Raw genomic sequence first — 27,409 nt, 5'->3', positions numbered from 1 at the left:
AACAACAGTAACAGCAGCGGTGGAGACAGAACAATGACATCATCCCTATGTTCTGTAAACAGAACGCAGAACCTTCAGTCACACTCTAAACATCAGTCACCAGAAAGATTAAAATCCTCCATCAGATCACAGAAGTATTGAATTAAGTTCGCCACACAGAAGTTTAGCACAAACTGCTGCTGCTGAAATGTGTCCAGCGGCAGCGTGAAAGAGGAACCAGGAAGAACCAGGAGGAACCAGGAAGAACCAGGAGGAACCAGGAAGAACCAGGAGGAACCAGGAGGAACCAGGAAGAACCAGGAGGAACCAGGAAGAACCAGGAGGAACCAGGAGGAACCAGGAGGAACCAGGAAGAACCAGGAAGAACCAGGAGGAACCAGGAGGAACCAGGAAGAACCAGGAGGAACCAGGAGGAACCAGGAGGAACCAGGAGGAACCAGGAAGAACCAGGAGGAACCAGGAGGAACCAGGCAGCAGGAGATCTGCAGCTCAGTCCTGAAGATCATCTAGAAAGAGAAACGCTTTCAGCTTTCAGAGCATGAAAGAGGATGGAAGTAACGTTCTCCTTCATCCTAAAGTAACATTATTCTCATAATTTTCCCCCAGATTTCCAAATGATCAGTTTTGTTCAAATGTCATGTGCAGTCATGACACTTGGCGGGTTTACCATCCAAATACAACACAAGTGGAAAAGATGGAGAACCTTGGTCCCACTTCTAGATCTTCTCATGAGGAGAACATGAGCAGCAGATCCTGGAGAACCACGGTTCACTGGTAAAGTGTCTGTAAAGAACAACATGGAGCCAGCTGGATGTTAGATGGAGAGATAAACCCTCCACCTGTTTGTTTTCCCTTCTTTTCATGATGTAATAGCTCACTTTACATTATTCCACGTTACACAGCTGCTGACTAATGAAATAACTGATCTGAGACCTTATATTGGCCAAAACACATTAAACACATGAATGGTTTTAGTCCTGCTGAAGGTGTTTTGTAACAATTTTGAATGTAATTTGGAAATTGATCACTTTCTGATCAGTTTTATGTTGAAAACATGTCATTCCTCATGTGCTGTGGGAGCGAGGCGCTCCTCCACCAGGCTCCTTCACCATTTTTCACAGAACTAAAACAAGAATAACGTTCAATCTTCCTTGTGAAAAGTGATCCCAGAGTCCTGCTTTCAGTAGTTCCCTGATCAGCCCAACAATATGCTGCCAGTGCCGTGGCACCTGGACTTCTCTGGAGCTTCATCACAGACATGAGGACCGTTCCAAGATGGCCGCCGTATTCCCTGCACCGCAGCAGCCGATGTGGCGTCTCCTGTTTATGTCTGTGGTTACAACTGACCGTGTTACAACTATCCCCAGTCTCCCTACTGGAATGAAAAGAATGTTCACGGCTCTACGTCACTGAAAAACGGCTCTCCAGAGAGTCAGCTTGAGAAAACCAACACTGACCAGAGCTGAGTTTAACTCGACACACATGTATGTTTGAGTCCACTCTGTAGTTAATTCAACACTGGTGAATTTGCAGTGCAGGAAGTTACCATGCTTCAATTTCAACTGCTAATTTAAATTCAACCTGAACTGATTGTTTGGACTGATGAATGTTTTACGTTATGTCCTGAAAACTTCCTGGAAATGCAAAAAAACAGAAATGTAAACATGCAATTCAAAGTTTGACTATTCACGATTATGTGTGGAAATTCTGTGATTAATTACAATCAAAAGTCTTTTGACAGCCCCGTTTTCAATGTTTCAATCAGAAAGACTTTGGTGTTTTCTTCTCTCTCAGTCCCTCTTTCTTTAAACTGCAACCATGATTTTATTCTGAAGAGCTGATCTGTGTCTCACTTCCTCTAACAGGGTCTCGTTTAAAAAAAAGGAAGAAAAACCATTGAGGAGGCGCAGCAGCTCAGTTCAGGAAGTGAAGCAGGAAGTGAAGCGCTGAGTGAGTTCAGACTCCACTGACAGCCTGAGAGGAGAAGCAGGTGAGTGCTGCTGCTGCTGTTCTCTTCTGGATCCGGGGTTTCTGGCTCTGTGAAGCGAGCCGTTCCTTTGAAAGAGCCGTTCTGAAGACTGGCTCCTTGATGAACGTCATGTGATCTGTAGTAGAAGGACGGAGACGTCGCCATTAGACGAGCAGGAGGCCCGCCATCATTTCCTGACATGTGGCCCTGTTACTGTTGAGGCTGAGTTTCCTTTTTTTTTTTTTTCCCTTGTCCTGTTCGGTAGCTGGGGCGTGCAATATTGTATGATTGTAGCCTTTTACTATCCGAACAGATTTTAATATTAGCAGCAGGATGAGACTGAGTCTCCTCCTGCTGCTGCCTTTATTTAAAGCTGGCATCCGGCATGGCTACCGGACAGGACCGGGACGGAAACGCTCAGAGAGCAGGGACAGAAAGAGAGAAAGATAAAGAGAGGGAGAACGGAAGGGGGGGGGGGGGGCACACAACCTATGTACAAAGTCACAATACAAAACAGTGTTGTCGACGCACCACACGCAACCTAGAACAATCCCAAACCCCCAATCTAGACAACACCAAAACAGAGCCGACAACCAACACAGAAAATTACAGAACCATACATACATTTTTTTTTTTTTTTTTTTTTCCCCCCTTTTTTTCCAAACCATATTAGTGAACAGACCAGGCCACAAAAATAAAAGGAGGTGTAGGGGAGGAGGGAAATGCAAGGACACCACAAACCGTATTTTTTTTTTTTTTTTTTTTTTTTTTTTTTGAATATAGCTAGTCGTAACTAGTAGTAAACTAGGGGCGTGCATCAAGAGAGGTCTGCTACAGATCACCATTAGTCTAACCACCACAAGAAGACAAGGTAACCCAGTATGTAAAGAGTGATTAAAGATCAACGTGATCATGTGAATATGATGGTGACAGTGATGGTGATAGTGATCATGCATATATGACCTCTGACCTCTGAGAAGGCCAGAAGCAGGCCAGAGAGGCCCTCAGAGCCCAGACAGCCGGCAGACATCACAGAGCCCGGATCCAAGCCGCCCCCCCAGGCAGACGCCCACGCTCCAGTCCAGAAACGGGCAGAGGAAAGCCCCGGCCGGGGACCCCCGGCAGTCCCGGGGCCCGGGCCCCGCGGAGCCATGACCGGCAGGAGCCGGTCCACCCCGGGCGCCGGACGCCCGGGGCGGGCAGGGCCGAGAGCCCAAGGCCCAAGAGCCCAGGAGCCAACCCCCCACCCAGGCGAAGGGCTATGACCCACCCAGGAGAACCAGCCCACACGGGCGGCTACCCACCCCAGGCCAGTACACCCCCCAGCGCTCCGGCCACGCACCCCGAGATCCAGGGCATCACCCCCCCCCCCCCCACCCCCCCCCCCCCCCCCCCCCCCCCCCCCCCCACCCCACTCCACCCCCCCCCCCCCCCCCCCCCCCCCCCCAACCCACCCCACCCCACCCCCCACCCCACGACCCCCACCCGGAACCCACCCCCCCGCCCGTCCCCCGCCCGGCCCACCCCTCCCACCCCCTGTCCTCTCCCGCCTTCACTCCCCCCCGCCCCAACCCAACACTCATACCCACTCACTCATACTGACACACACACATGCACACACGCACACACACAACCACTCATCCCTAAACCAAACGCACACACACACACACTCACATTCCAACACACTCACACCCTCTCACGCACACGCTAACAAGCACGCGCACGCACACGCACACGCACATACACACAGACACAGACACAGACACACACACACACACACACACACACACACACACACACACACACACACACACACACACACACACACACACAGTCCATCCTACCCCAAACACACTCACATTCCCGCGTCATCCAACTGTCACATCCTGTGGGAGACACCCCCGGAAGGCAAGGGAACACCGAACCCCACATCCAGAACCCCCCGCCACCCACAACTGCCGCCCCCACCCCCCCACCCCCCCGCCGCAGACAGGTATGCACCCCCCTGAGCCAGCAGCCCCCCAAACCACAGCCGCTCCAAACCCCCGGCCTGTGGGGAAAACAACAGCCCCCCCCGCCCCACCCCCCACCAGAAGGAATCTGGAAACGGGGGCGCAGAAGACCCCATTGCCCTCCCTCCCCCCCCTCCGTCTCTTGAGTGTTGATGGGAGTATATGTTGTTTGCGATTAAAATTTGAGGGTCAGTAACCACACCATGCCGCGAGTGAGGCCAAACGAGCAGTCTCATCCACCTGAACAGCCCCACCCCCGACACAGCGCGCCAAGACCCCCCGATGTGTGTGTTTGTATGTATTTGGTTGTGTTAGATGACTAAGTGCAATTAAGACTGAGAGGCGAGCCACTGAAGGGTGCAGTGATTGGGGCCACTTAGATGGCCCCCTCCACCACACCCAACTTGATAAGCCCGCCTCCCAAAGCCCTACGTGTGTGTGCATGAGAGCGGGGGGAGAGGGGGGTCCGGGGATGCCGCAGCACCCCCGTCACCCAGGAGCCCCCCGATGAAGGACAGGGCCAGGAGCGCCACCCCCCCCCCCCCAGGACCAGGGCGGACAGCGACCATGGCCAGAGAACCACCGACCCAAGAAGCACACACCCATCATGCATCAGGAGGAGTGAAGGTGAGGACAGACAGGGGGCAGCAGAAGGACCCAGACCCAGGGCCCACCGACCCCAGGCCCACCGGGGCCACCCCCCACAGGACACCGCACTCTCTCATACATAGCTCCAGTCGCCCACACATATACACACACGTACAGACATACATACATACTTACAGATACACACCCTCAAACACATACATACCCCGCTCACAGATACATACCCACACACACATACATACATAGTCATACACAAACATATCCAGATACACACCCACACACTCACATACACCTACATAAATACCCACACATACAAAAACATATATACATACTCACACATACACACCCACACACATATACACATACACGTACACGCACCTTCCCCAACCCCCTAACCCCCACAGCCCACCACCCCCCTATCTACACCCCCATCCACCCCACCCTGTCCCCCACCACCCACCCACCTCCCCCGCCACCCCCCACCCATCCACCCCACCCCCCTGTCCCCCACCACCACAACCACCCACCCCGATGCCCTGGATTCCGGGGCAGCAACCAGACACCAGGGCGTGCACCGACCCAGGCCGCGGCAGCACGCCCGAGCCGACCGGCCCCCCCAGCCAGGTCGACCCCCCCACCCTCACGGAAGGAGAGAGCCCCCAGGCACCAGGGCCCAGGGCCCCCAGCCACACCCGCCCCAGGACACCCCGGCCGCCCGGACATGAACCGGCACCCGCCGACCCCGGCCCCCCGGGGCCCCCGCCCCACCGCCGCCAGACAGCCCCAACAACCGGCAGCCCCCCCACCCCCAATCCAAACCAAACACGAAGACAGCCCCCAGCGAAGCTGCCCAGATCCCGACCCCAAGACAGTGCCAACCACCTGCAGCCATCAGGCCCCCCCACCAACAACCGACCCTCAAAGTGGAGAGGCCCTCATCTTCCCCTTACATTAAGTGATGGAGCTGATCACAGGGGACCAGAGGGAACCAGATTCAGCTGATTGATCCTCTGAACAGACAGACATCGTCTCCAAGCTGATATGATCTAATAGAAGATTCTTAAACTGCCCGTTACTCAGATTATTTCTGGATTTCCAATTTACAAGGATAGTTTTCTTTGCGATGCACAAGATGGTGAGAACCATGTAGACAGAGTTTATCGACATGTTAATTTCACCCAGATCACCTAAAAGGCACAGTGTGGGAGTTGCAGGGATATTGCATGTGAACCATGTTGACAGGTCCTCACACACCTGAAGCCAGAACCTCTGCACTGGTGTGCAGGACCACAAGGCATGGAGGTAGTTGTCAGTCATGTTATCCTTGCAATGTGAACAGATATCAGATTGTGATAGACCCATCTGGAACATCCTTCGTCCTGTGTAATGAATTCTATGCAGAATTTTGAATTGTATTAGTTGTATATTTGAATTCTTTGTCATTTTGAAAGTATTTAAACATATTTGTGACCACGCATTTTGGTCAAAGTTGTTAGATAAGTCAGCCTCCCATTTTAAGGTCGGAAGGAAGATTTCGTCTTCTACCTTTGATAATATTTTATATATCTTTGATAGCAACTTTGGGGAACTGAGGTTTAAGAATTCTTCGACCCCGAGAGGTAGCTGTCCCTGCAATTGATTAAAGGTATACTTTTTGCCTATGATAGATTTAAGTTGATGATATTCTAAAAATGCTGTGCTGCTGATTCCATATTGTGAGATGAGAGTATTGAATGATAGAAAGTTGCCATTTTCAATGATATGTTCAAGCTGGCTGATTCCTTTATTTCTCCACTGAGTGAAGTTGATCATCTTTTTGTTTTGCACGATGTCCGGGTTGTTCCAGATGGGTGTGAGTTTACACGGGATCAGAGAAGATTTGGTTAGCTTTAGAAAGTCCCACCAAGCCATTAAAGAGGAGCTGATGTTGACACTTTTAAAACACCGATGGGATTTGATGGTGGGACTGATGAATGGCAGGTCAGAGATAACTAGATCCTCACATAATGCTTGCTCTACATCCAGCCATGGCTCATCTAAATTGTTCGGTTTAAGCCATTTGGAGATATATTGCAGCTTGCTGGCTATAAAGTAATTACTGAAGTTAGGCAAGTCTAGTCCACCTCTGTCTTTAGTCTGTTGTAGCGTCTTTAGACTGATACGTGATGGTTTATTTTTCCAGAGAAATTTAGATATGTATGAGTCCAGTGATTTGAACCAGCCAGACGATGGTTTGGTTGGTATCATTGAAAATAAATAGTTAACCTTAGGTAAAGTCATCATTTTAATGGTGGCAACCCTCCCCATAAGAGATATAGGTAAGCGTCTCCACCGTAAGAGGTCATCCTCTGTTGATTTCAGTAACGGAACGTAATTTAGTTTTAAAAGTTCTGATATCCTTGGAGAAATGTTTATGCCTAAATATCTAATGTTTCCAGACTGGATTGTAGCATTGGGTATACTTTGTAAATCACAGTTTATAGGCATGGCTGTAGTCTTAGACCAGTTGATAGAATAGTCAGATATTAGTGAAAATTTGTCAATAAGTGTGATTGTCTGGGAGATAGAAGATGGAGAGTTCTGCAGGAAAAGCAATACATCATCTGCATAAAGACTTATTTTATGTTCTATCTTATTGTTAGCCAGGATCCCTCTGATGTCTTTATTTTGTCTTATAGCAGCTGCCAGAGGTTCGATAAAGATGGCAAACAGTGAGGGAGAGAGTGGACAGCCCTGTCTGGTTCCTCGCTGCAGACAGAAGCTTGAAGAAGTCTGCTCGTTAGTCTTCACACATGCAGCTGGGTTGTTATATAAGATTTTAATCCAATCTATGAAAGACGTTCCAAACCCAAATTTGGTTAATATTCCAAATAGAAATTTCCAATTTACTCGATCAAAAGCTTTTTCAGCATCTAAAGAGATAATTATGGATTCCAGATTGTGTATTGTAGCGTAATCTATTATATTAATTAATCTGCGCATGTTATTGGATGAGTGTCTACCTTTAATGAACCCTGTTTGGTCAGGATGTATTATGAGCGGGGTTACCTTTTCTATTCTTCTGGATAGGGCTTTGCTGATTATTTTGAGATCTACATTTATTAATGAAATAGGACGGTAACTAGACGGAAGTGTGGGGTCTTTCCCTGGTTTAAGTATTAAAGTTATTTTGGCTAAGTTCATATTTGAGGGTACTGTTCGTTTATTTTTTATTTCCATTACCATTTTATGAAAAGTGGGAGCCAACATGGTCCAGAATTCTTTATAGAATTCTGCTGGATAGCCATCTGGACCTGGAGCTTTATTGTTGGGCATATCCTGCAGAGATTTATGGAGTTCATCCAGTGAAAGAGGAGAATCCAACACTATTCTATTTTCATCTTTCAATTTTGGAAGGTTAATATCATTAAAAAAAGTATTAATTTCCTCATCTGTTGTGTCTATTTGTGATCGATATAATCCTTGATAGAAATCTCTAAAGATATTATTGATCTTGTCTGGGTCATGGCTGATGTTTCCTTCTGAATCTTTAACAGCTGAAATCGTGTTTTTCTCCTTGTTTGTTTTTAACTGATTCGCCAGGAATCTTCCAGATTTATTACTATGCTCAAAGTTCTCTAAACGGAGTCGTTGGATCAGGAATTGAGTTTTTTTATCTAGAATTTCATTCAGTTCAAGTTTAGCTTTCCTTATATCCTTCAGTATGTTCTCTTGTGGGGAGACATGATAAGCCTCCTCCAGCGATTTAATTCTTAATTCCAATTCTGAAGTTCTTGAAGCTTCTTTCTTTTTCTTGTGTGAGGAGAAGGAAATTATTTTTCCCCTCATCACTGCTTTCCCTGCCTCCCAAAGAACACATGCTGAAGTATCTGGCAAGTCATTATTTTCTAAATATATAGACCATTCTCTCGTTAGATAGCTAATAAACTCTGGATCTTTAAGTAATGATGTATTAAATCTCCAGTTTCTAGTTGGTGGTTTATTCGTCTTATTTCTGAGAGTAAATGAAACTGGTGCATGATCACTTATGACGATGGGATGAATTTTGATTTCTGAGATGTCATTCATCAGTGTGCTGCTAGTTAAGAAATAATCTAATCTAGAGTAGGAATGGTGAACTGAATAGAAGAATGTGTATTCTCTTGCAGTGGGGTGGTGAGAGCGCCAGGCATCGCAGAGACCAAAATCCTTCATGTACTGTTTCACAGTTTCTGAGGATTGCCAGAGTCGTTGACTTCCTGTGGTACTCAGTCTGTCCAATTGTAGGTCAGAAACCATGTTGAAATCCCCTCCTATAATCAATGTGTGACCTGAGTGATCATCCAGTGAGGAGAAGAGGGAGTGAAAGAAGGAGGGGTCATCAACATTAGGTCCATACACGTTAGCAATGCAGAATTTAACATTCTGGATAGATAATGTGATAATAACAAATCTGCCTTCTGGATCTATGATTGAACTGTCAGTAGAGAAGTTTAACCTTCTACTGATAAGAGTTGCTACTCCTCTTTGCCTGGAATTGTAACAGGCTGAGTACACGTGTGGAAACTGTGTTGATCGGAGAAGATCTACTGATGAGTTTGTTAGATGAGTTTCCTGTAATAAGACAATGTCTGCCTGCAACTCCTGAAGCCGATGGGTAATTTTTAATCTCTTTTCCCTTGTACCAGCCCCACGGATATTCCAGGAAACGAAATTAAGAGTGTTCATGACTAGACAGCTATGAGTGTTACATGCATTTCACTAAACCTGGTGTCTGAATGGAGCCCGTTGTTTACTGGTGTGCACGCGTGCATGTCAGCTGAATGTGCGTTCTGAATCTGTCTATCAACATGCTTATAGTGCGCGTGAACCTGTACAGTGATGTGTGTCAATAAGCCGATGTCCCGGTGCGCCCCGCGTGTCGGGTTACTATGGTAACGGGTGCAGCTACAGTGAAGCGTGAGAGGGTGAGAGTGAAAAAGGGTGAAGAGAGAAAAAAGTGAGAGTGAAAAAAGAAACAAATGCTTAAAAAAACACATCCACGGTGAGCAGTGCAGTGGAGACGGGCAGTGACTTACTATTAATTAATTTATGGCTGTTTTATGTATCAATATTTACGGAGTGATTATGGGATAGTGAGAATGCAGCACCTGAGATCAGTAGAGCCACGGAGTGATGTTTGGGTCACGGAACAGCTGGCCGTTGATGAATAATTTATCCACGGCGATGACGGCGCGGGAGCCCTCCGAGATGGATTTTTTCCTGATCGGGATCATTCACGCCGTAGTGGGTTCCCTTCAGCTGCCGGCCCTGGCTCTTCACCTGCTCCTTCTGTTTGAAGTTGACGAACTTGGCCACGATGGGTCTGGGTCTGGACTCGCCGGGTCTTCTCCCTCCCAGGCGGTGGATCCTGTGGAAGGAGATGTTTTTCACCGCTTCCTCCGGGAGCTTCAGCTGCGTTCTGAGGAAACTTTTCACCGTCGCCTCGGGGTCCTCCTCCGTCTGCTCCGGGATTCCAGAGAACACTAAGTTGTCCCTCATGCTCCTGGCCTGGAGATCGATCACCGTTTCTTTAATCTTCTTGTTTTCCTCTGACAGTCGGGTCAGCCCCTCCGTGAGGGTCTTCACCGACTCTCTGAGGCTGACGTTCTCCGCCGCCAGCGACTCGACCTGCTGCTGGCTGAATTCCAGCGACTCGCGCACAGCCTGGAACTCCTTGTGGAGGATTTCCAACAGGTTCAGGCGAGCATCGAGGCTGGAAAGTTTCTTATCTATGGAGATAAGAACGTCCGTCGAGTCGTTCGCAGGTGGAGAAATAGCTCCAGACGATTCCTCCCGCTGTCTCTTGGCTTTAGACGAGGAAGTAGAGGGGGTGGATGTTTGATTCGGCTTCCCCATGACGATCCGGTCGAAGCAGCGATCTATGTACTCTGTCAGGCTGGTCGAATCCTCTTCACTGTGCTCCAGGGTGAACCTAAAACACACTAATTTCTCTACTTCTACGACTTTTTAGAGCCGAGTTAGTGAAATTCAGTAAACAAATGAATCTGTCAGCGCGCTTAGTTTGAATCTGCCGTCTCACAGGAAGTGCGTCACTTACCACATCACACGTCACCTACCTGCGCCGTCCGGCACTCAGGCTGAGTTTCCGAGCGGCGGTGTGAAGCTGTTTGTTGGCCAGGACTGAAAGAGATGTGTTTCTGATAGATATTAGATTGTGCTTTACCTTGGACATCGTCCCTAGAAAAAGTGTGTGTCCACATGTTCCTAAGACTGAGAAATGTATGCTGTGTGTGTGTGTGTGTGTGTGTTCCTTACTCGCTGCTGACTTCCTGTGTCATTTCCTGCTGCTGCTCGTCACAGTCAGTGCTGAATTCAGACCAATAACAGGTCAGACAGCTTGTCGTCTGGTTTTAACATCAACCAGCAACAAGAGACATGAAGCCAGTCTCCACTGACGAGGAACCGGTTCACCTCCGTCTCCAGACTCTCCTCCTCCTCTGCGATTACTAATTACAACTGCAGCAACACATCATCAGCAGGGTCAAACTAACCTGTCTCACTACGGTCTGAACCAGCTCAGGTTCCCTGTTAGTGGAGAACAATCCACCGCTTGTTGAATTCTGCTTCACAGTGAGAGGAGGAGCCGACATCCAAGGGTCAAAAAGAGACGTCACTATGAACGCTGGGCCGCCACCAGACAGTTCTCCCTGTGGAAACTTTTCTGACTCCTCCTGCTTAAAAGAGATGCTCAAACGAATGAGCCGTTCACGAACGTCACACCACCGTCTTCTGGTGTGTGTGTGTGTTTATGTGTGTGTGTGTGTGTGTGTGTGTGTGTGTGTGTTCAGGGGTGCACACAACTTTTTCATGTGAGAAACAGGAAACTTTCAGAGTTTCACCGTCGGTTGAGAGAGAGACTTGACTTTTCAACAATCCTTTATTTAACAAGACTGGGTTGTATCAAGTCAACGTTAACATATACAAAACGCCAAATCGAAAGAGATTAAATAAATACAAGGAATAAATAAATAAATAAAAAAGTCAACCATTCTCTGCCACAAATTACAGCAAAACATCTGCAAAAGTTATTTTTGAATCTCTAACAGAGAACAAGACACCATCATGATCCCAGGTGTTTTTAAAAGTCTCCAAGTCCTCCATTTTGAAGTAGTACCTGTACTGAAACTGTATGTGAGCCCTCACAAGTTTCTTGAACAGCAGTAGAGCATCACATCTCCCTTCTCCCTTGATCTTCTCCTTCCTACTCAGGTAAATTGCCATTTTTGCCTGTCCAAAAATGAAATTCAACAATCTCCCCTTCCTCTTCTTCTTCTTCCCATAAGAAAAACCAAAAATGAACATTAACTCAGTAAAGTGCTCTTTGAACCGGCTCACTAAAGTGCTGAGTGCTCTGAACAGTGGAGTTAATCTGGAACACTGGGCAAAACAGTGAAAAACAGTTTCTCTCATAGAACAGAAAGGACAACCATCTGGAACCGAAGGATTGATCACTGACACAAAGGCATTGACTGCTAAAATCCCATGTAAAACACGCCAGTGCAAGTCTCCAACATTTTTTGTCAATGGTGGTTTATAGAAAACATTCCAGGCTGGTTTAACCTCTGGTTTCACTTTCAGAAAAGCTCTCCATGGTGTGTCTGCCCTTCCTTTGAGTTTTTCTTTGTTTAAAGCCTTTACACACCCCTGGTAAAGACCCTTCCCATTAGCAGTGTCCAGAGACATCCACACACAGCCGCTGAGCAGAGGGTCTGCCATGCCACAGTCCGGAAGATTTGCTTTGATCGCCACCCTAGGAAATGGATCAGAAGCGTCAGGTGTTATTTCGCCATTAGACCACTGTTGCAGGAGCGCCCTGTCCTCTTTGGAAAACGCCCTCCTGAACTTCTCCAGGATGGCACCAACCGTCCGGACAGACCGGACCTCCAGCCTCTCCGCCAAGGCCTCAGCGTTGTCCAAGTTCTCTCCCGCCAGCTGCAGCAGGTGTTGAACCATTGTTACTCGTTTCTGGAAGAAAACTGCAGACATTAGCGGGGCGTCTTTCCATGGTGTTCCCAGACGTGCTCCTTGGAGTATGGGTTCCTTAAGCAGCCAGTGCAGGGATGCAGTAGGATCAAGTCTGCTCACCTCCATCAGCCTCCACACTCTGACCACACTGGCATAGAAAGGTGGCAAACAGTTCACACTTGAGTTGGCCCAATCAAAACAAAACAGTGTCTTATCAAAACCCAAATTCCCAACCTGACCAAAAATAAAATCTGCAACTGGCCTCCATGGTAAAAACTCAGAACCATAGAGGTAACTTTGCAGAAACTGTAATCTAAAGGCAGCCTTCCTGCTGAGCAGATGAACCAGCCCCTGTCCTCCTCCTTCTTTTGGCAAAAACAAAACACTTTGAGGGACCCAGTGAAGATTGTCCCAGAAGAAGTCAACGATGGAACTCTGAACACTCCGTAACAAATCCTGCGGAGGTTCAAGAACAGCCAGCCGATGCCAAAGCGTAGAGGCCACCAAGTTGTTAATGATGAGTGTACGCCCCCTATAAGACATCCGCGGTAACAGCCAGTGCCATTTTTTTATTCTGCCTTCCATTTTTTCTGCAACTCCTTCCCAGTTTTTCATAACCTCACTTTGGTTACCAAGATGCACTCCAAGATATTTAATCCCATTTCTCTTCCAACAAACTCCACCAGGTAAACTTGGCTCAAGTCCGCCCCATCCTCCAACTAGCAGAGCTGTGCTCTTGTCCCAGTTTACCTTGGAGGAGGAAATTTTTCCAAAAGCAGAAGTAATGTTCAGCAGTCTCTGAATGTCCTCATTGCCAGTGATGGCCACCATGATGTCATCTGCATAAGCAGAAAGGTGAAGTGGCGAAGCATCTTGCCTGAGTCTGACCCCCCTCAACTCATTCCTGATCTTAATCAGCATTGGTTCAATGGATAAAGAATACAGCATACCAGACAATGCACAACCCTGTCGAATGCCCCTCCCAACAGAGAAAGGAGCACATAAACCACCATTGACTTTCAATATACTTTCAATGTCAGAGTAGAGAGTCTTAATCATGGCTACAAAACTGGGGGAGAGACCAAATGCCTGGAGAGTATCCCAGAGGTACTGGTGCTCCACCCTGTCAAAAGCCTTTTCTTGATCTATTGAAATCAGACCAAATTTCAAACCCAATGAACTAGAGACTTCCAAATAATCTCGAATTAGGGATATATTATCCCTTATTGATCTGCCGGGGATACAATATGACTGATCGATATGAATGACATGCTCCATCACCTTTCTCAGCCGATTGGACAGCACCTTGGACAGGATCTTGTAGTCAGCACACAACAGACTCACAGGCCTCCAGTTCTTGATCTCCGAAAGGTCACCTTTCTTCGGTAGGAGGGTGAGGACCGCTCTCCGACAGCTGAGGGGTAACTTCCCACCAGTCAAACTGTCTCTGATAACATCCAGCAGATCCTCCCCGATTGTGGACCAGAATGCCTTGTAGAAGTCAACAGGTAGACCATCCAGGCCTGGAGATTTGCCGTTCTCCATCCCACTGAGCGCCATCTGTAGCTCTTGTAGTGTCACTGGCCGCTCTAGGTCTGCATTGTCCTGTGCTGACACCTGTGGCAGGTTTTCAAGGAAGGAGCTGGACATCAGCAGATCCTCTCTGTGTTCACTGATGTACAGCGCCGAGAAGAAGTCCACAGCTCTCCTCCTTATCTCCTCCGGCTCTGTCAGATCCCTCCCATCAGCCGATCTCAGGCAGTGAATCAGCCGCTTCTGACCATTCTTCTTCTCAAGGGAAAAGAAGAACTTAGACGGAGCATCCATATCAGCCATATTTTGGAAGCGTGATCGGACTAGCGCCCCCTGTGCTCTAAGCCCCAGCAGATCTGCTAAAGCTGATTTTTTTGCTTTGTAGGCCTGAAAGTGGCCTAAATCTCCTGTGGAACCACATAATTCTTCAAGCTCCACTATCTCAATCTCTAGATCTCTGACTGATTTTATGATCTCTCGAGTGACATTGAAATTATATTGATGACAAAACTGTTGGATTTGTATTTTTCCGATATCCCACCATTGCTGCAAGGAGGAAAACTGGGGTTTTCTGGACCTCCACTGGTTCCAGAAGAAAACAAAACACTCTTTAAAATGGCCGTCATTGATTAAAACAGTATTAAAATGCCAATAAGCACTCTTGGGTTTTACCCCTGTAATAAAAATATTTCCCATTAGCAAACAGTGATCCGAGAACCCCACTGGGCTTAAAGTGCAGGATTTAAAAATCTGGGCATGATGTTTAAAACAATAGAGTCTGTCCAACCTGGCCAGGGAAACCTGATTATCCTTCATATGTGCCCAAGAGTACTGCCTACTGTCGCCATGCTTAGAGCACCACACATCAGTCAGCTCAAACGTCTCAACGATGCGTTTCAGCTTCCTCCTTGACTGCACATTCGGTTCCAGATGGTTTCTGTCCAAGTCAGTGACAGTGCAATTAAAATCACCCGCACAGATCAGAAAATCTGTTAAAACACAGGCTGAAAGTGCATTGGCTAGATCTTCTAAAAAAGCACACCGCTCACCAGGGTTAACTGGTGCATACACATTTATAAGAGTCAGGGTACATTCCTCATATTTTGCTGTGACTTTCAATAATCTTCCCTCTACAATTTCCTCAACCACATAGGACAATGGCAGAAAAGACTCTGAAAAGAGAATCGCAATTCCTGCACTGACTGTGGACTTGTGACTGAAAATGATGTCCCCTCCCCACTCCCTCTTCCAGTCAACAACATTATCAGCATTACTATGGGTTTCCTGTGCAAAGGCAATGTCAATATTCTTAGTTTTTATGAGCTCAAAGAAGACTGCTCTCTTTCTAACATCTCTGGCCCCATTTAGATTTAAAGATGCAAACCTAAAACTGCTCATGGTCAGAAGAAGTGCAAGGAACCAGAAAAAATGTGCAAAACACATTTTTATCTGTTTTGATTCAGTTTTAACCATCATTAATTTGTAGATTCACCTTTTGAACCAGTTTCTTAAGGCGGTAAACCTCTGGTCTCTCCAGTCCCTCAGGACCTCTGTTTCTCATCAGCCACCTGGCTGATGCAACAAACAACAAACGATTTGGAAAGAAATCTTCCACTTTTACTTCCCGTTTCCCTTTAGTTGCCTGTAGGAATCGTCGTATCTGCTCAAGACTGTAGCCATTCTCCTTCTGACCATCAGGGAGGGTTGAATCTGAAGACTCCCGCTCACTGTCTGATGTGGATAATTCATCTGAATCTTTACCTTTATTCACATCTGCTTTTTCCAATGCTGCCATTTTCTTTGGTCTTGTCCCTGTTCCTTCTCTTTTGGTTTTCCGTTTTGCTTTTGGTACTTTAAAAACAGAATCATCATCCATTATTTTCTGTTCGCCTTCAGAAAGAACATCCACATCTATCTCCTGCTCCCTGTCACCATCTTCAGTGAACTGACTGACTGTACTGGTCTGACTGGGTTCTGTGGGAGCCTCAGCAGAGGTTGAGGGGGGCTCGCTACCCGGGTCCTGGGTGGCTGGCCCCTCCAGGTCCTGGGTGACTGGCCCCTCCGGGTCCTGAGTGGCTGGCCCCTCCGGGCCCCGGGCCCCCGGCCCTTCCTGCTCCCGCTCCGCCCCTGCATGATCTTCATTGTTTCCCTCTCCTTCAGCCTGAACATTCTCATTTTCTGGTTTATTAGCTTTAGCAGGGCAGCTGCGCACCAGGTGACCTTCTTCCCCACAACCAAAACATTTCATAACATCTGAGGTAACAAACACAGTGTAGTAGAAACCGTCAATATTAAACTTCAGCACGATGTTAAGCTTCTCATCTCCATCTCTCAGGATCATGAACACTTGTCTCCTGAATGACACCACATGCTTCAGTTGAGGGGATTTACAGCCTGAAGAGATTCTCTTCATGACAGACACAGTCTGACCATACCGTGAGAGCTCCTTCAGCAGAGCCTCGTTACTGAGAAACGGTGGTAAGTTTGAAACAATCACTTTTTGCGCAAGATTCATTAAAGGAAAAACTCGGACATGAGCGCCCCGCAGCACCACGCCTCGCTCCACCACGCTATTCACTTTATCAATCGATTCGAGAAACAACACCACCGCGCTGTTCATGCGCGACGCTGCTCTCACCGCCTCACATCCCACCACTTCTCCTACCGCCAGAGCGCACTCCACCACGGAGAAGTCCGCTCCGACCGGGACTTTCACTCCATGCCTCCGGGAAAGACGCTCAAACCCGCCAGCCCCACCATCGCTGGCCATGGCACCCAGCCAAACACCGGCTGCTGCCGCACCCGCTCACACCGTGACCCCCCTCCACCCCCCGGGAACCCCCCAGTGCTTTACAACAGTTGTGACGAGTGAAACAAAGAAAAAGAAAAACCATCCGTGAGAAAAAAAGATCGAAAACCAAAGTTTTCGAAGAAACGCTCATTCACTCACCAACACACTCCACTCACCAAACGCTCACGCTCACGCTCACGCATGCGCACGAGAGAGAGAGAGAAAGAGAGAGAGAGAGAGAAAGAGAGAGAGAGAGAGAGAGCGAGCTAACGGTTGTGCTTGAACAGGCATGAGCAACTGTGGAAAGCAAAAGTTTCAAAAGGAAGGAACCTGCAGAACCTGCAGAACCAGAACCAGAACCAGGCTCAGAGGAGGAGACTTTCTGCTGTTCTGGTTGAGAGAAAAGGTGGAGACCCAGATGACACCCATCCTCCGTTCTGAAGAGGGAGAAAGGTGTTGTTTCTTCGTGTGTGTGTATGTGTGTGTGTGTGTGTGTGTGTGTGTGTGTGTGTGTGTGTGTGTGTGTGTGTGTGTGTGGTAGAGATCGAGTTTCCCTTTAGAAGTTTCTCAAATGAGAACAGCTTTGGTAGAGGTTTCTGTTCACACAGCAGCGGCGCTCAGAGGAAAAGAAAATGGAACTTTATGAAAACACTCTGACTTGGTCTCCGTGGTAACGGACATAAAGAAGACTCGCCAGAAAGACTCGATCTCTGATTCCTTGTTGACAGAAGAAACGCAGGCGTTGGTCATGAGCAGCACTATCATGTCTCCACGACAGGGAACGCAAGTCCTGGTCCTCCTCTCTCTGGTAGTCCTGGTCCTTCAGTCTCTGATAGTCCTGGTCCTCCTCTCTCTGGTAGTCCTTGTCCTCCTCTCTCTGGTAGTCCTGGTCCTCCTCTCTCTGGTAGTCCTGGTCCTCCTCTCTCTGGTAGTCCTGGTCCTTCAGTCTCTGGTAGTCCTGGTCCTCCTCTCTCTGGTAGTCCTGGTCCTCCTCTCTCTGGTAGTCCTGGTTCTCCTCTCTCTGGTAGTCCTGGTCCTTCAGTCTCTGGTAGTCCTGGTCCATCAGTCTCTGGTAGTCCTGCTCCGTCCATCTTTCTGGACAGTGTTTTGTAATTCCTACAGAGTACCCCGCGGTCCTGGCCTCGGCCCCACACCTCCCCCTCACTGCCCCTCAGGACGCTCTCTGTGAGGACAAACCTGCTGCTGGTGTCCCCCGTCTCCACATCCAGAACACTTCATGCTCCCTGTGTGTGTGTGTGTGTGTGTGTGTGTGTCTGTGTGTGTGTGTGTGTGTGTGTGTGTGTGTGTGTCAGGGCTGTCCAGTCAGAGTGAAGCTGTCTCTGTCTCCTGGTGTTAATCAGCTCATGTGTGTCCATGAAGAGAGAAGAAGTCCTCGGTGTGTCGCTGCTGTTCGCTGCAGATCTGAGATCTGTCTGAAAGGTTCTGTAACGCCTGGATCACACAGGACGCGGAGGCGCCGCGGCAGCGCGCAGGCGCTTGGCTGTTCACACAGGATGCGACTCTGCTGCGCTCTGCGCGCCGGTCAGACATCGACAGAGCCCGGCAGTGATCGGTTGTTTCCGTCTTCTGTCAGTTATCCACATTGACGAGCACTTTACACATGGGTAAATCAATATTTAAAATAAATATTCGCAGCATGTGCACGTGTCCCAATAATGTTTTAAATTAGAGTCAAATCCGAATGAATTGTGGAGTCCGTTTACTCCATTGTTTGTGCCTTCTCATAATATATCAAGGCTGTTGTCTCTATCATAATAAAGTGTATAAACGGACTAATTTCTTTGGGTTTGTGGGCTACTATTGGTTTTTAAACGCTTAACGTTTTATTTTGTCATCATTTCATCATTTTATTTTGTCATCCCAGTGCGTGCTGTTGTGGAGAGAAGAGTCCTGGCTGGCTCTCTGCCTGTCGCTGCACAGGCTCCGTCAAAGAATGAGATTGTGGGTTAATCCAGTCAATCAAAGAAGGAAGCAGCACGGTGTTTTCCATCATCTTGTTGGTGAACTGCGCCTGTGTGTGTGTGTGTGTGTGTGTGTGTGTGTGTGTGTGTGTGTGTTTATCTGAAAAGGAAAACCGAAAAACAACATAATTTATGTTATTTTACTTGATTTTAATTTGAAAATGGAAAGGATTCTCTCGTATTTTCCGTTCCCGACTTCCTGTGTGGTGCGATCTGCTCTGTCCAGCTTTACAACTGGCGCTCCACGGCGCGCGTGGCTCGTGGAGAAAATAGAGAGGAGTGGCCGCGGTCCAAGGCGCGAGCCGCTCCGCGTGCGTCGCGTCGCAGCGCGTCCTGTGTGAACCGTCAGATTGGTTAACAAGGGCGCCGATCTGAAACTCGGTGCGCGGCGCCTCCGCGTCCTGTGTGAACCAGGCGTCACGGCCCGAACACACTGGACGCGGTAGCGCCGCACACGGCGCTTCTGATCACCTCCCATGTTAACCTATCTAACCGACCGCACCGAACGCGCAGTGGAGCGCCGCGCGCGCCGCGGCTCGCACTGTGCAGCGCTCCGCTTCCTTCTATTTTTCACGCGAGCCGCGAGCACCGAGAGCGGCTATTGTCAAGCTGGATCAAGCAGATCAGACCAGACAGGGAGTCGGAAACAGAAAAGGCAAGAGAGTCCGGTCAATTTTCAAAATATAACAAATTAAATGACGATTAGTTACGGGCGGTGTTGCTCGTCCGTCTATAATTTGTCACTTGGGTCTAATCACAAGACAGATGGACACACAAACAGACATACGCATGTACGCACCCAAACACACACACACACACACACACACACACACACACACACACACACACACACACACACACACACACAGCGACAGACATTCACGTGATGCAGAAAAACAGAGGACAGGAGGAGAAAATGTCTCCACAGGTCACCAAAACACACATCCATACTGGCAGAGCGAGACAGAGGGAACAGGGAACAAATGTGAAACCCGAGAGCTGACGGATCCAGCCGAGTGCAGCCGATGTGTGACCAGGCGGAGAGCGCAGACAGCAGATATGCCTCCAGTGCGAACAGCCAAGCGCCGGCGCGGAGACGTTTGAGGCGCGCGCGGCACCTCCGCTACGCTTCTGCGTCCAGTGTGTTCCCGGCGTTAGACATGATGCTGCTGCTTTCTCTCTCAGTGACTGAAGATGAGTGGTGTGGATGAAGAGGAGGACGGACCAGAGTGTGTGGACAGGTGAGAGACGCCAGCTGCTCCTGCAGAGTCCACAGCAACAGCAAGGAGGAGACGAGATGCAGCGCTGCTGTTTCTGTCTGCTCTCAGTGAGCTGCACTCATTCTGAGCTTCAGTCAGAACCTCCTGACCTGTCAGTGACCAACACACCCTGCTGGGAGGCTCTGACCTTTGACCTCTGGCATGGTCCGTCTCTTTACAACTGTGTTGATGATTGAATTCATCAATCAAACCATTTTAACCATTCGTTTCAGCAATAAGCTCCAACTCTTTCATTTTAAACATGTCCTCCATTTAGTCCTCACAGCCTGTCCCTCTGAAGAGACACCTGTCTCCAGGAGACACTACCAGGTGGATTTCAGGGTGTCTCCTCTTCAGACCTGAGCACAAAATGACCTGTATTGTTTTGTTCAATAAAAAGTCTGTTTTTCCAGTCGTACTTTGTCATTTAGTTTTCTCAAAAACTAAAATGTGTGTGTGTGTGTGTGTGTGTGTGTGTGTTCAGACTCACAGCAGAGTCTTCAGGATCCAGCAGGTTGTCTCTGAAGAGTGACTGGTCCAGACGTACTCCACTAAACTTCAGTTCTGAACCTGAACCTTCAGACACAAAGTAAGAAACTCTTTTCTTTTCTTTTCATCTCTTCCAGTGTGTCTTGGTTCTGTTTTGGCTGAAATCTGCTCATTACACTTTTGACTAACCAAGACTAAGGCTACGCTCACACTGCAGGGCTTAATGCTCAATTCGGATTTTTTTGTGAAATCCGATTTTTTTGCGAGTTCGTTCACATTTACAATAAAATGCGACTTGTATGTGATCTCCCGTCTGAACGGAATACCACCCAAAAGTGCCCCGCATGCCAGAAGAGGACAGAACGACGTCACGCAGCAGCGCTTCAGTGTTTGCTGAACTCACAAACAACATACAGAATCTGTAGCTTTTCAAGCGTCGATGATTTATTTAAGAACTGATCAAACACGTGTTCTTCCAATTGAATAGTGAGCAATCATTTCAGTGCTGCGCTTCTAATCAGCCGCGCCGAGCTCCTTCTGTGTGTGTGTGTGTGTGTGTGTGTGAGAGAGAGAGAGAGACAGGGAGCGAGAGAGAGGGAGAGAGATAGGGAGAGCGCACGTATGGATATTATTATTATTTTTCCTCCCCGTTGTCCTGGCACTGCAGAATTTAGCGAATGAGAAGGAAGAGAGCCAAGTTTTTGGCCGTGGCGTTTTGTGGGGCAGCAGCAGCAACAGAGAAACGCAGTCAGGAGTGGTGGGACAGTGATGAGAGGCTTTAATGATACGGAGTTCAATCATAATTTTCAGATGACAAGAACTCCCTTAATGTGCGTCTGCGAGCGTCTTTTTTTAACACTCACGGTAAGACACACGTCTTCGGCGCCCCACATCGTGACGTGCAGGTCGGATAAATGCGACCTGGCCGTTCAGACTGAAGTCGCATGGCAAAAGATCAGATAGATCGGATTTAGGACCACATGTCCAAGTGGCCTGGGTCGCATTTGAAAAAAATCAGATCTGTGTCGTTCAGACTGTCAGGAAAAGATCCGATACAGGTCGCATAGGGGCAAAAAAATCGGATTTGGGTCACTTCAGCCTGCAGTGTGAACGTAGCCTCAGACTAAAACGGAGTGTGGAGACTACTTGACACAGAGCCCTCTGTCGGGGTTTACCTTTATTCATTAGTATTAAGTTACTAAAGTATGGATTACTGAAAGTAATTGATCACTCAGTGATTTTATTCAATTATTAACTTGAGTAAATTGTCATTTACTAATTAATAATTACAGATAGGGGTGTGACAAGATCTGGTGAGATTAAATCATGACCATGTTTCTTGTTTAAATTAAAATCTGTCTCTTGGGATCAAGGCAGAAGCCGATGAACACACACCGAAAACAGCAGACAGCTTGTTAATGTGGACAACCGACTTGTTTTCTGACAAATTCCAGTCCGAGCAGAGAGGAAAACGGCCCAAATGTGGTCAAAATACAGTTTATAAGTCCAAAATGATTCATATTCCAGGCAAATTTAGGCTCAAAGTTACTTTCGTTCAACAAAAAAGTTTTTTTTTTCTTTATTTGATTAGCCAGAAATGATTCTGGTATTTTCCAAAAGTTAATAAGATTATGGACAAGAAGCACCATTGTGAAATAAAATATTTCTTAGCTTTAATTTACGTTTCAATAAACAGTGTCACCTCCAGCATCATTCATATCCTTCTCAATAATCAACAGAATATATTCATCAGCTTTACAGTGATCAGCCTCTTCCTATAATCACTGAGCAGCTTGTTTCATGTCTCCACTGGGATTTTTAACCATTCGTTTCAGCAATAAGCTCCAACTCTTTCATTTTAAACATGTCCTCCATTTAGTCCTCACAGCCTGTCCCTCTGAAGAGACACCTGTCTCCAGGAGACACTACCAGGTGGATTTCAGGGTGTCTCCTCTTCAGACCTGAGCACAAAATGACCTGTATGGTTTGTTCAATAAAAAGTCTGTTTTTCCAGTCGTACTTTGTCATTTTAGTTTTCTCAAAAGTAAAGAGGACATCTCGTCTCGTCTCATGATCGTGACATAAATATCGTCTCGTCTCGTATCGTGAGCCGAGTGTCTCGTCAAACTGCTGCTAATGACCAAACTCCAGTCTCAAAAAGAGGAGAAATCATTTAAACAGGTTGTTAATCTTTACAATGAAAAGCCGTTTAAATTAGTATTGAAGCTTGAGAATGGCACTAAGCTGCCGTGTGTGTGTGTGTGTGTGTGTGTGTGTGTGTGTGTGTGTGTGTGTGTGTGTGTGTGTGTGTGTGTGTGTGTGTGTGTGTGTGTTCAGACTCACAGCAGAGTCTTCAGGATCCAGCAGGTTGTCTCTGAAGAGTGACTGGTCCAGACGTACTCCACTAAACTTCAGTTCTGAACCTGAACCTTCAGACACAAAGTAAGAAACTCTTTTCTTTTCTTTTCTTTTCATCTCTTCCAGTGTGTCTTGGTTCTGTTTTGGCTGAAATCTGCTCATTACACTTTTGACTAACCAAGACTAAGGCTACGCTCACACTGCAGGGCTTAATGCTCAATTCGGATTTTTTTGTGAAATCCGATTTTTTTGCGAGTTCGTTCACATTTACAATAAAATGCGACTTGTATGTGATCTCCCGTCTGAACGGAATACCACCCAAAAGTGCCCCGCATGCCAGAAGAGGACAGAACGACGTCACGCAGCAGCGCTTCAGTGTTTGCTGAACTCACAAACAACATACAGAATCTGTAGCTTTTCAAGCGTCGATGATTTATTTAAGAACTGATCAAACACGTGTTCTTCCAATTGAATAGTGAGCAATCATTTCAGTGCTGCGCTTCTAATCAGCCGCGCCGAGCTCCTTCTGTGTGTGTGTGTGTGTGTGTGTGTGAGAGAGAGAGAGAGAGACAGGGAGCGAGAGAGAGGGAGAGAGATAGGGAGAGCGCACGTATGGATATTATTATTATTTTTCCTCCCCGTTGTCCTGGCACTGCAGAATTTAGCGAATGAGAAGGAAGAGAGCCAAGTTTTTGGCCGTGGCGTTTTGTGGGGCAGCAGCAGCAACAGAGAGACGCAGTCAGGAGTGGGGGGACAGTGATGAGAGGCTTTAATGATACGGAGTTCAATCATAATTTTCAGATGACAAGAACTCCCTTAATGTGCGTCTGCGAGCGTCTTTTTTTAACACTCACGGTAAGACACACGTCTTCGGCGCCCCACATCGTGACGTGCAGGTCGGATAAATGCGACCTGGCCGTTCAGACTGAAGTCGCATGGCAAAAGATCAGATAGATCGGATTTAGGACCACATGTCCAAGTGGCCTGGGTCGCATTTGAAAAAAATCGGATCTGTGTCGTTCAGACTGTCAGGAAAAGATCCGATACAGGTCGCATAGGGGCAAAAAAATCGGATTTGGGTCACTTCAGCCTGCAGTGTGAACGTAGCCTCAGACTAAAACGGAGTGTGGAGACTACTTGACACAGAGCCCTCTGTCGGGGTTTACCTTTATTCATTAGTATTAAGTTACTAAAGTATGGATTACTGAAAGTAGTTGATCACTCAGTAATTTTATTCAATTCTTAACTTGAGTAAATTGTCATTTACTAATTAATAATTACAGATAGGGGCGTGACAAGATTTGGTGAGATTAAATCATGACCATGTTTCTTGTTTAAATTAAAATCTGTCTCATGGGATCAAGGCAGAAGCCGATCAGAGTGAGCTCACACTGAACACAGCAGACAGCTTGCCAAATGTGGACAATGGATTAGTTTTTCTGGCAAATTCCAGTCCGAGCAGAGAGGAAAACGGCCCAAATGTGGTCAAAATACAGTTTATAAGTCCAAAATTATTCATATTCCAGGCTAATTTGGGCTCAAAGTTACTTTCGTTCAACAAAAAAGTATTTTTTTCTTTATTTGATTAACCAGAAATGATTCTGGTATTTTCCAAAAGTTAATAAGATTATGGACAAGAAGCACCATTGTGAAATAAAATATTTCTTAGCTTTTATTTACATTTGAATAAACAGTGTCACCTCCAGCATCATTCATATCCTTCTCAATAATCAATAGAATATCTTCATTAGCTTTACAGTGATCAGCCTCTTCCTATAATCACTGAGCAGCTTGTTTCATGTCTCCACTGGGATTTTTAACCATTCGTTTCAGCAATAAGCTCCAACTCTTTCATTTTAAACATGTCCTCCATTTAGTCCTCACAGCCCGTCCCTCTGAAGAGACACCTGTCTCCAGGAGACACTACCAGGTGGATTTCAGGGTGTCTCCTCTTCAGACCTGAGCACAAAATGACCTGTATGGTTTTGTTCAATAAAAAGTCTGTTTTTCCAGTCGTACTTTGTCATTTTAGTTTTCTCAAAAGTAAAGAGGAAATCTCGTCTCGTCTCATGATCGTGACATAAATATCGTCTCGTCTCGTATCGTGAGTCGAATGTCTCGTCAAACTGCTGCTAATGACCAAACTCCAGTCTCAAAAAGAGAAATCATTTAAACAGGTTGTTAATCTTTACAATGAAGAGCCGTTTAAATTAGTATTGAAGCTTGAGAATGGCACTAAACTGCTGTGTGTGTGTGTGTGTGTGTGTGTGTGTGTGTGTGTGTGTGTGTGTGTGTGTATTCAGACACACAGCAGAGTCTTCAGGATCCAGCAGGTTGTCTCTGAAGAGTGACCGGTCCAGACTTACTCCACCACTCTTCAGTGTTGAACCTGGACCTTCAGACACAAAGTAAGAAACTCTTTTCTTTTCTTTTCATCTCTTCCAGTGTGTCTTGGTTCTGTTTTGGCTAAAATCTGCTCATTACACTTTTGACTAACCAAGACTAAGGCTACGCTCACACTGCAGGGCTTGATGCTCAATTCGGATTTTTTTGCGAGTTCGTTCACATTTACAATAAAATGCGACTTGTATGTGATCTCCCGTCTGAACGGAATACCACCCAAAAGTGTCCCGCATGCGCAGAAGAGGACAGAACGACGTCACGCAGCAGCGCTTCAGTGTTTGCTGAACTCACAATCATGGAGAACAGAATTCATTCTTAACTTTCACACACACCTCTGAAATCATGCAGATCCTCCTGTCCTCCTGTCCTCAGAGTGTGTTGGCTCTCTGACAGTTCTCCTCCACAGAGGACATGGCAGTGGAGGGTCCATCCTGTCCCTGCTTCACCAGACCCTGTCTTCTCTCCATGGTCCTGGGGGACATGAGGACCATGCTTTATGGTTCTCCAGTGTTTTTAACACCATTCAGCCAAGAATCCTGAGAGACTGACTGAGTGTGGAGCCTGATTTACCAAATGGATCATCTAATACTTGACAGAGAGCCCTCTGTTGGAGTTTACCTTTATTCATTAGTATTAAGTTTCTAATTATGGATTACTGAAGGTAATTGATCACTTAGTAATTTAATTCAATTATTAACTTGAGTAAATTGTCATTTACTAATTAGTAATTACAGATTATGAACTGTGAGTCACTAATAAATTGCAGAGACAAAAAAGTTTAACCTGAAACATAAAAGTAATTTATCTGTCAGTTATCAGAATAAATTGTTATTTATTTATTCATAATGTCAAACAATCAGTCATTTGGGAATGAATAAATCACCACAATTTAATGATAAAATGATAGATTAATGAGGCGTTATTGATCAACCAACAATGGCACAAAACACTGATTTATTGAACACTGGATAAATTACAGAAAATGAGCTGAGAGAAATTTAGAATTATTAATAAAATAAAACCGTGATTTATTCATGAATAATTCTGGGCTCCACCTTGAAGACAAGGCTAATGACCAAACTCCAGTCTCAAAAAGAGGAGAAATAATTTAAACTGGTTGTTAATCTTTAGAATAAACAGCTGTTTGGATCCTCTGAAGGACTGATCCTGATGATGAGCGCTCACTGCTGGGGGGTCCACTGGGTGCCCAGCAGCCGCAAGAGTCTCCAGAGTTTGAGAACAAATGCAGACCAGGTTGTGGGTCTGGAGAACGGGGCTGGTTGGAGGCTCTTTGGAAAGCTTTCCTTGAAGTGAAGGTCCAGGGGGGTTTGGTTCTGGTGCTGCATCCTGGGAGACGGAGGGAGGGCAGAGGCTGCTGGCTGCTCTGCAGGAACCAGGGGAGAAACATTCAGCACAAAGGAAGATGGTCCAGTCCAGTCTGGGCCCGCGAGGTGTTCTGGTAGCCAGGTGTTGCTCTGGGAGGCGGTGCTGGACGTGGTGGCAGCTCTCAGAGAGAAGATCGGTGTGATTCTGGTGTCGTCTGAGGATTTCCTGCGTGGCGGTGATGTTCATAGCCGTGGTTCTGCTGAGTGAAGACGTCACCCTCCAGTCAGCTTCAGACCAGCAGCAGTGCAGCTGGTGGTGACAAGGGGCTCATGAGCACCATCGTGAGGCAAGGAGGTGGTACTGCACCTCCAGCGTTGGACCCCCTGGTGTGAGGTCTTCCACCTGAGACGCCATATTCCTGTAGTTTGTGAGAGTTTGACTGGCCACACATGTTCACCCCGAGGTCTCAACCTGTGTCCTGCCATGGGGCCTCAGTATGATCTCAAACCACATGATTCCCATCATGCATCATCTGTCCATCAAAACATGAGACACATGTTTCATCCTACGAGTTCCCATCACCACAGTGTGTCAGACTGGAGAATTCAGTCTCTGAGACTGAGGTGACAGTCCTGGAGCCTCCAGGGAACTGTGGTACCACACAGCGGACTTTC

At 47.0% G+C, this 27,409-nt stretch overlaps 1 long non-coding RNA gene across 2 annotated transcripts; it reads left to right on the top strand.

The window, feature by feature from the left end:
- Positions 1–1,925: 1,925 nt before the first annotated feature.
- On the top strand, positions 1,926–27,409 carry LOC115384163 (uncharacterized). 2 transcript variants are annotated; one of them, XR_003930826.1, is made up of 5 exons: positions 1,926–1,990; positions 20,086–20,141; positions 20,644–20,748; positions 22,986–23,090; positions 25,782–27,409. It is a non-coding gene; the product is annotated as an uncharacterized LOC115384163 (long non-coding RNA). The 2 variants fall into 2 exon arrangements; XR_003930825.1 differs by having other exon boundaries at positions 25,758–27,409.

The sequence above is a fragment of the Salarias fasciatus genome, assembly GCF_902148845.1.
Source record: "Salarias fasciatus chromosome 23 unlocalized genomic scaffold, fSalaFa1.1 super_scaffold_20, whole genome shotgun sequence".
Classification (NCBI taxonomy): domain Eukaryota; kingdom Metazoa; phylum Chordata; class Actinopteri; order Blenniiformes; family Blenniidae; genus Salarias; species Salarias fasciatus.
The sequence above is the reverse complement of the archived record's forward strand: the minus strand, read 5'-3'. Positions and strand labels throughout refer to the sequence as shown.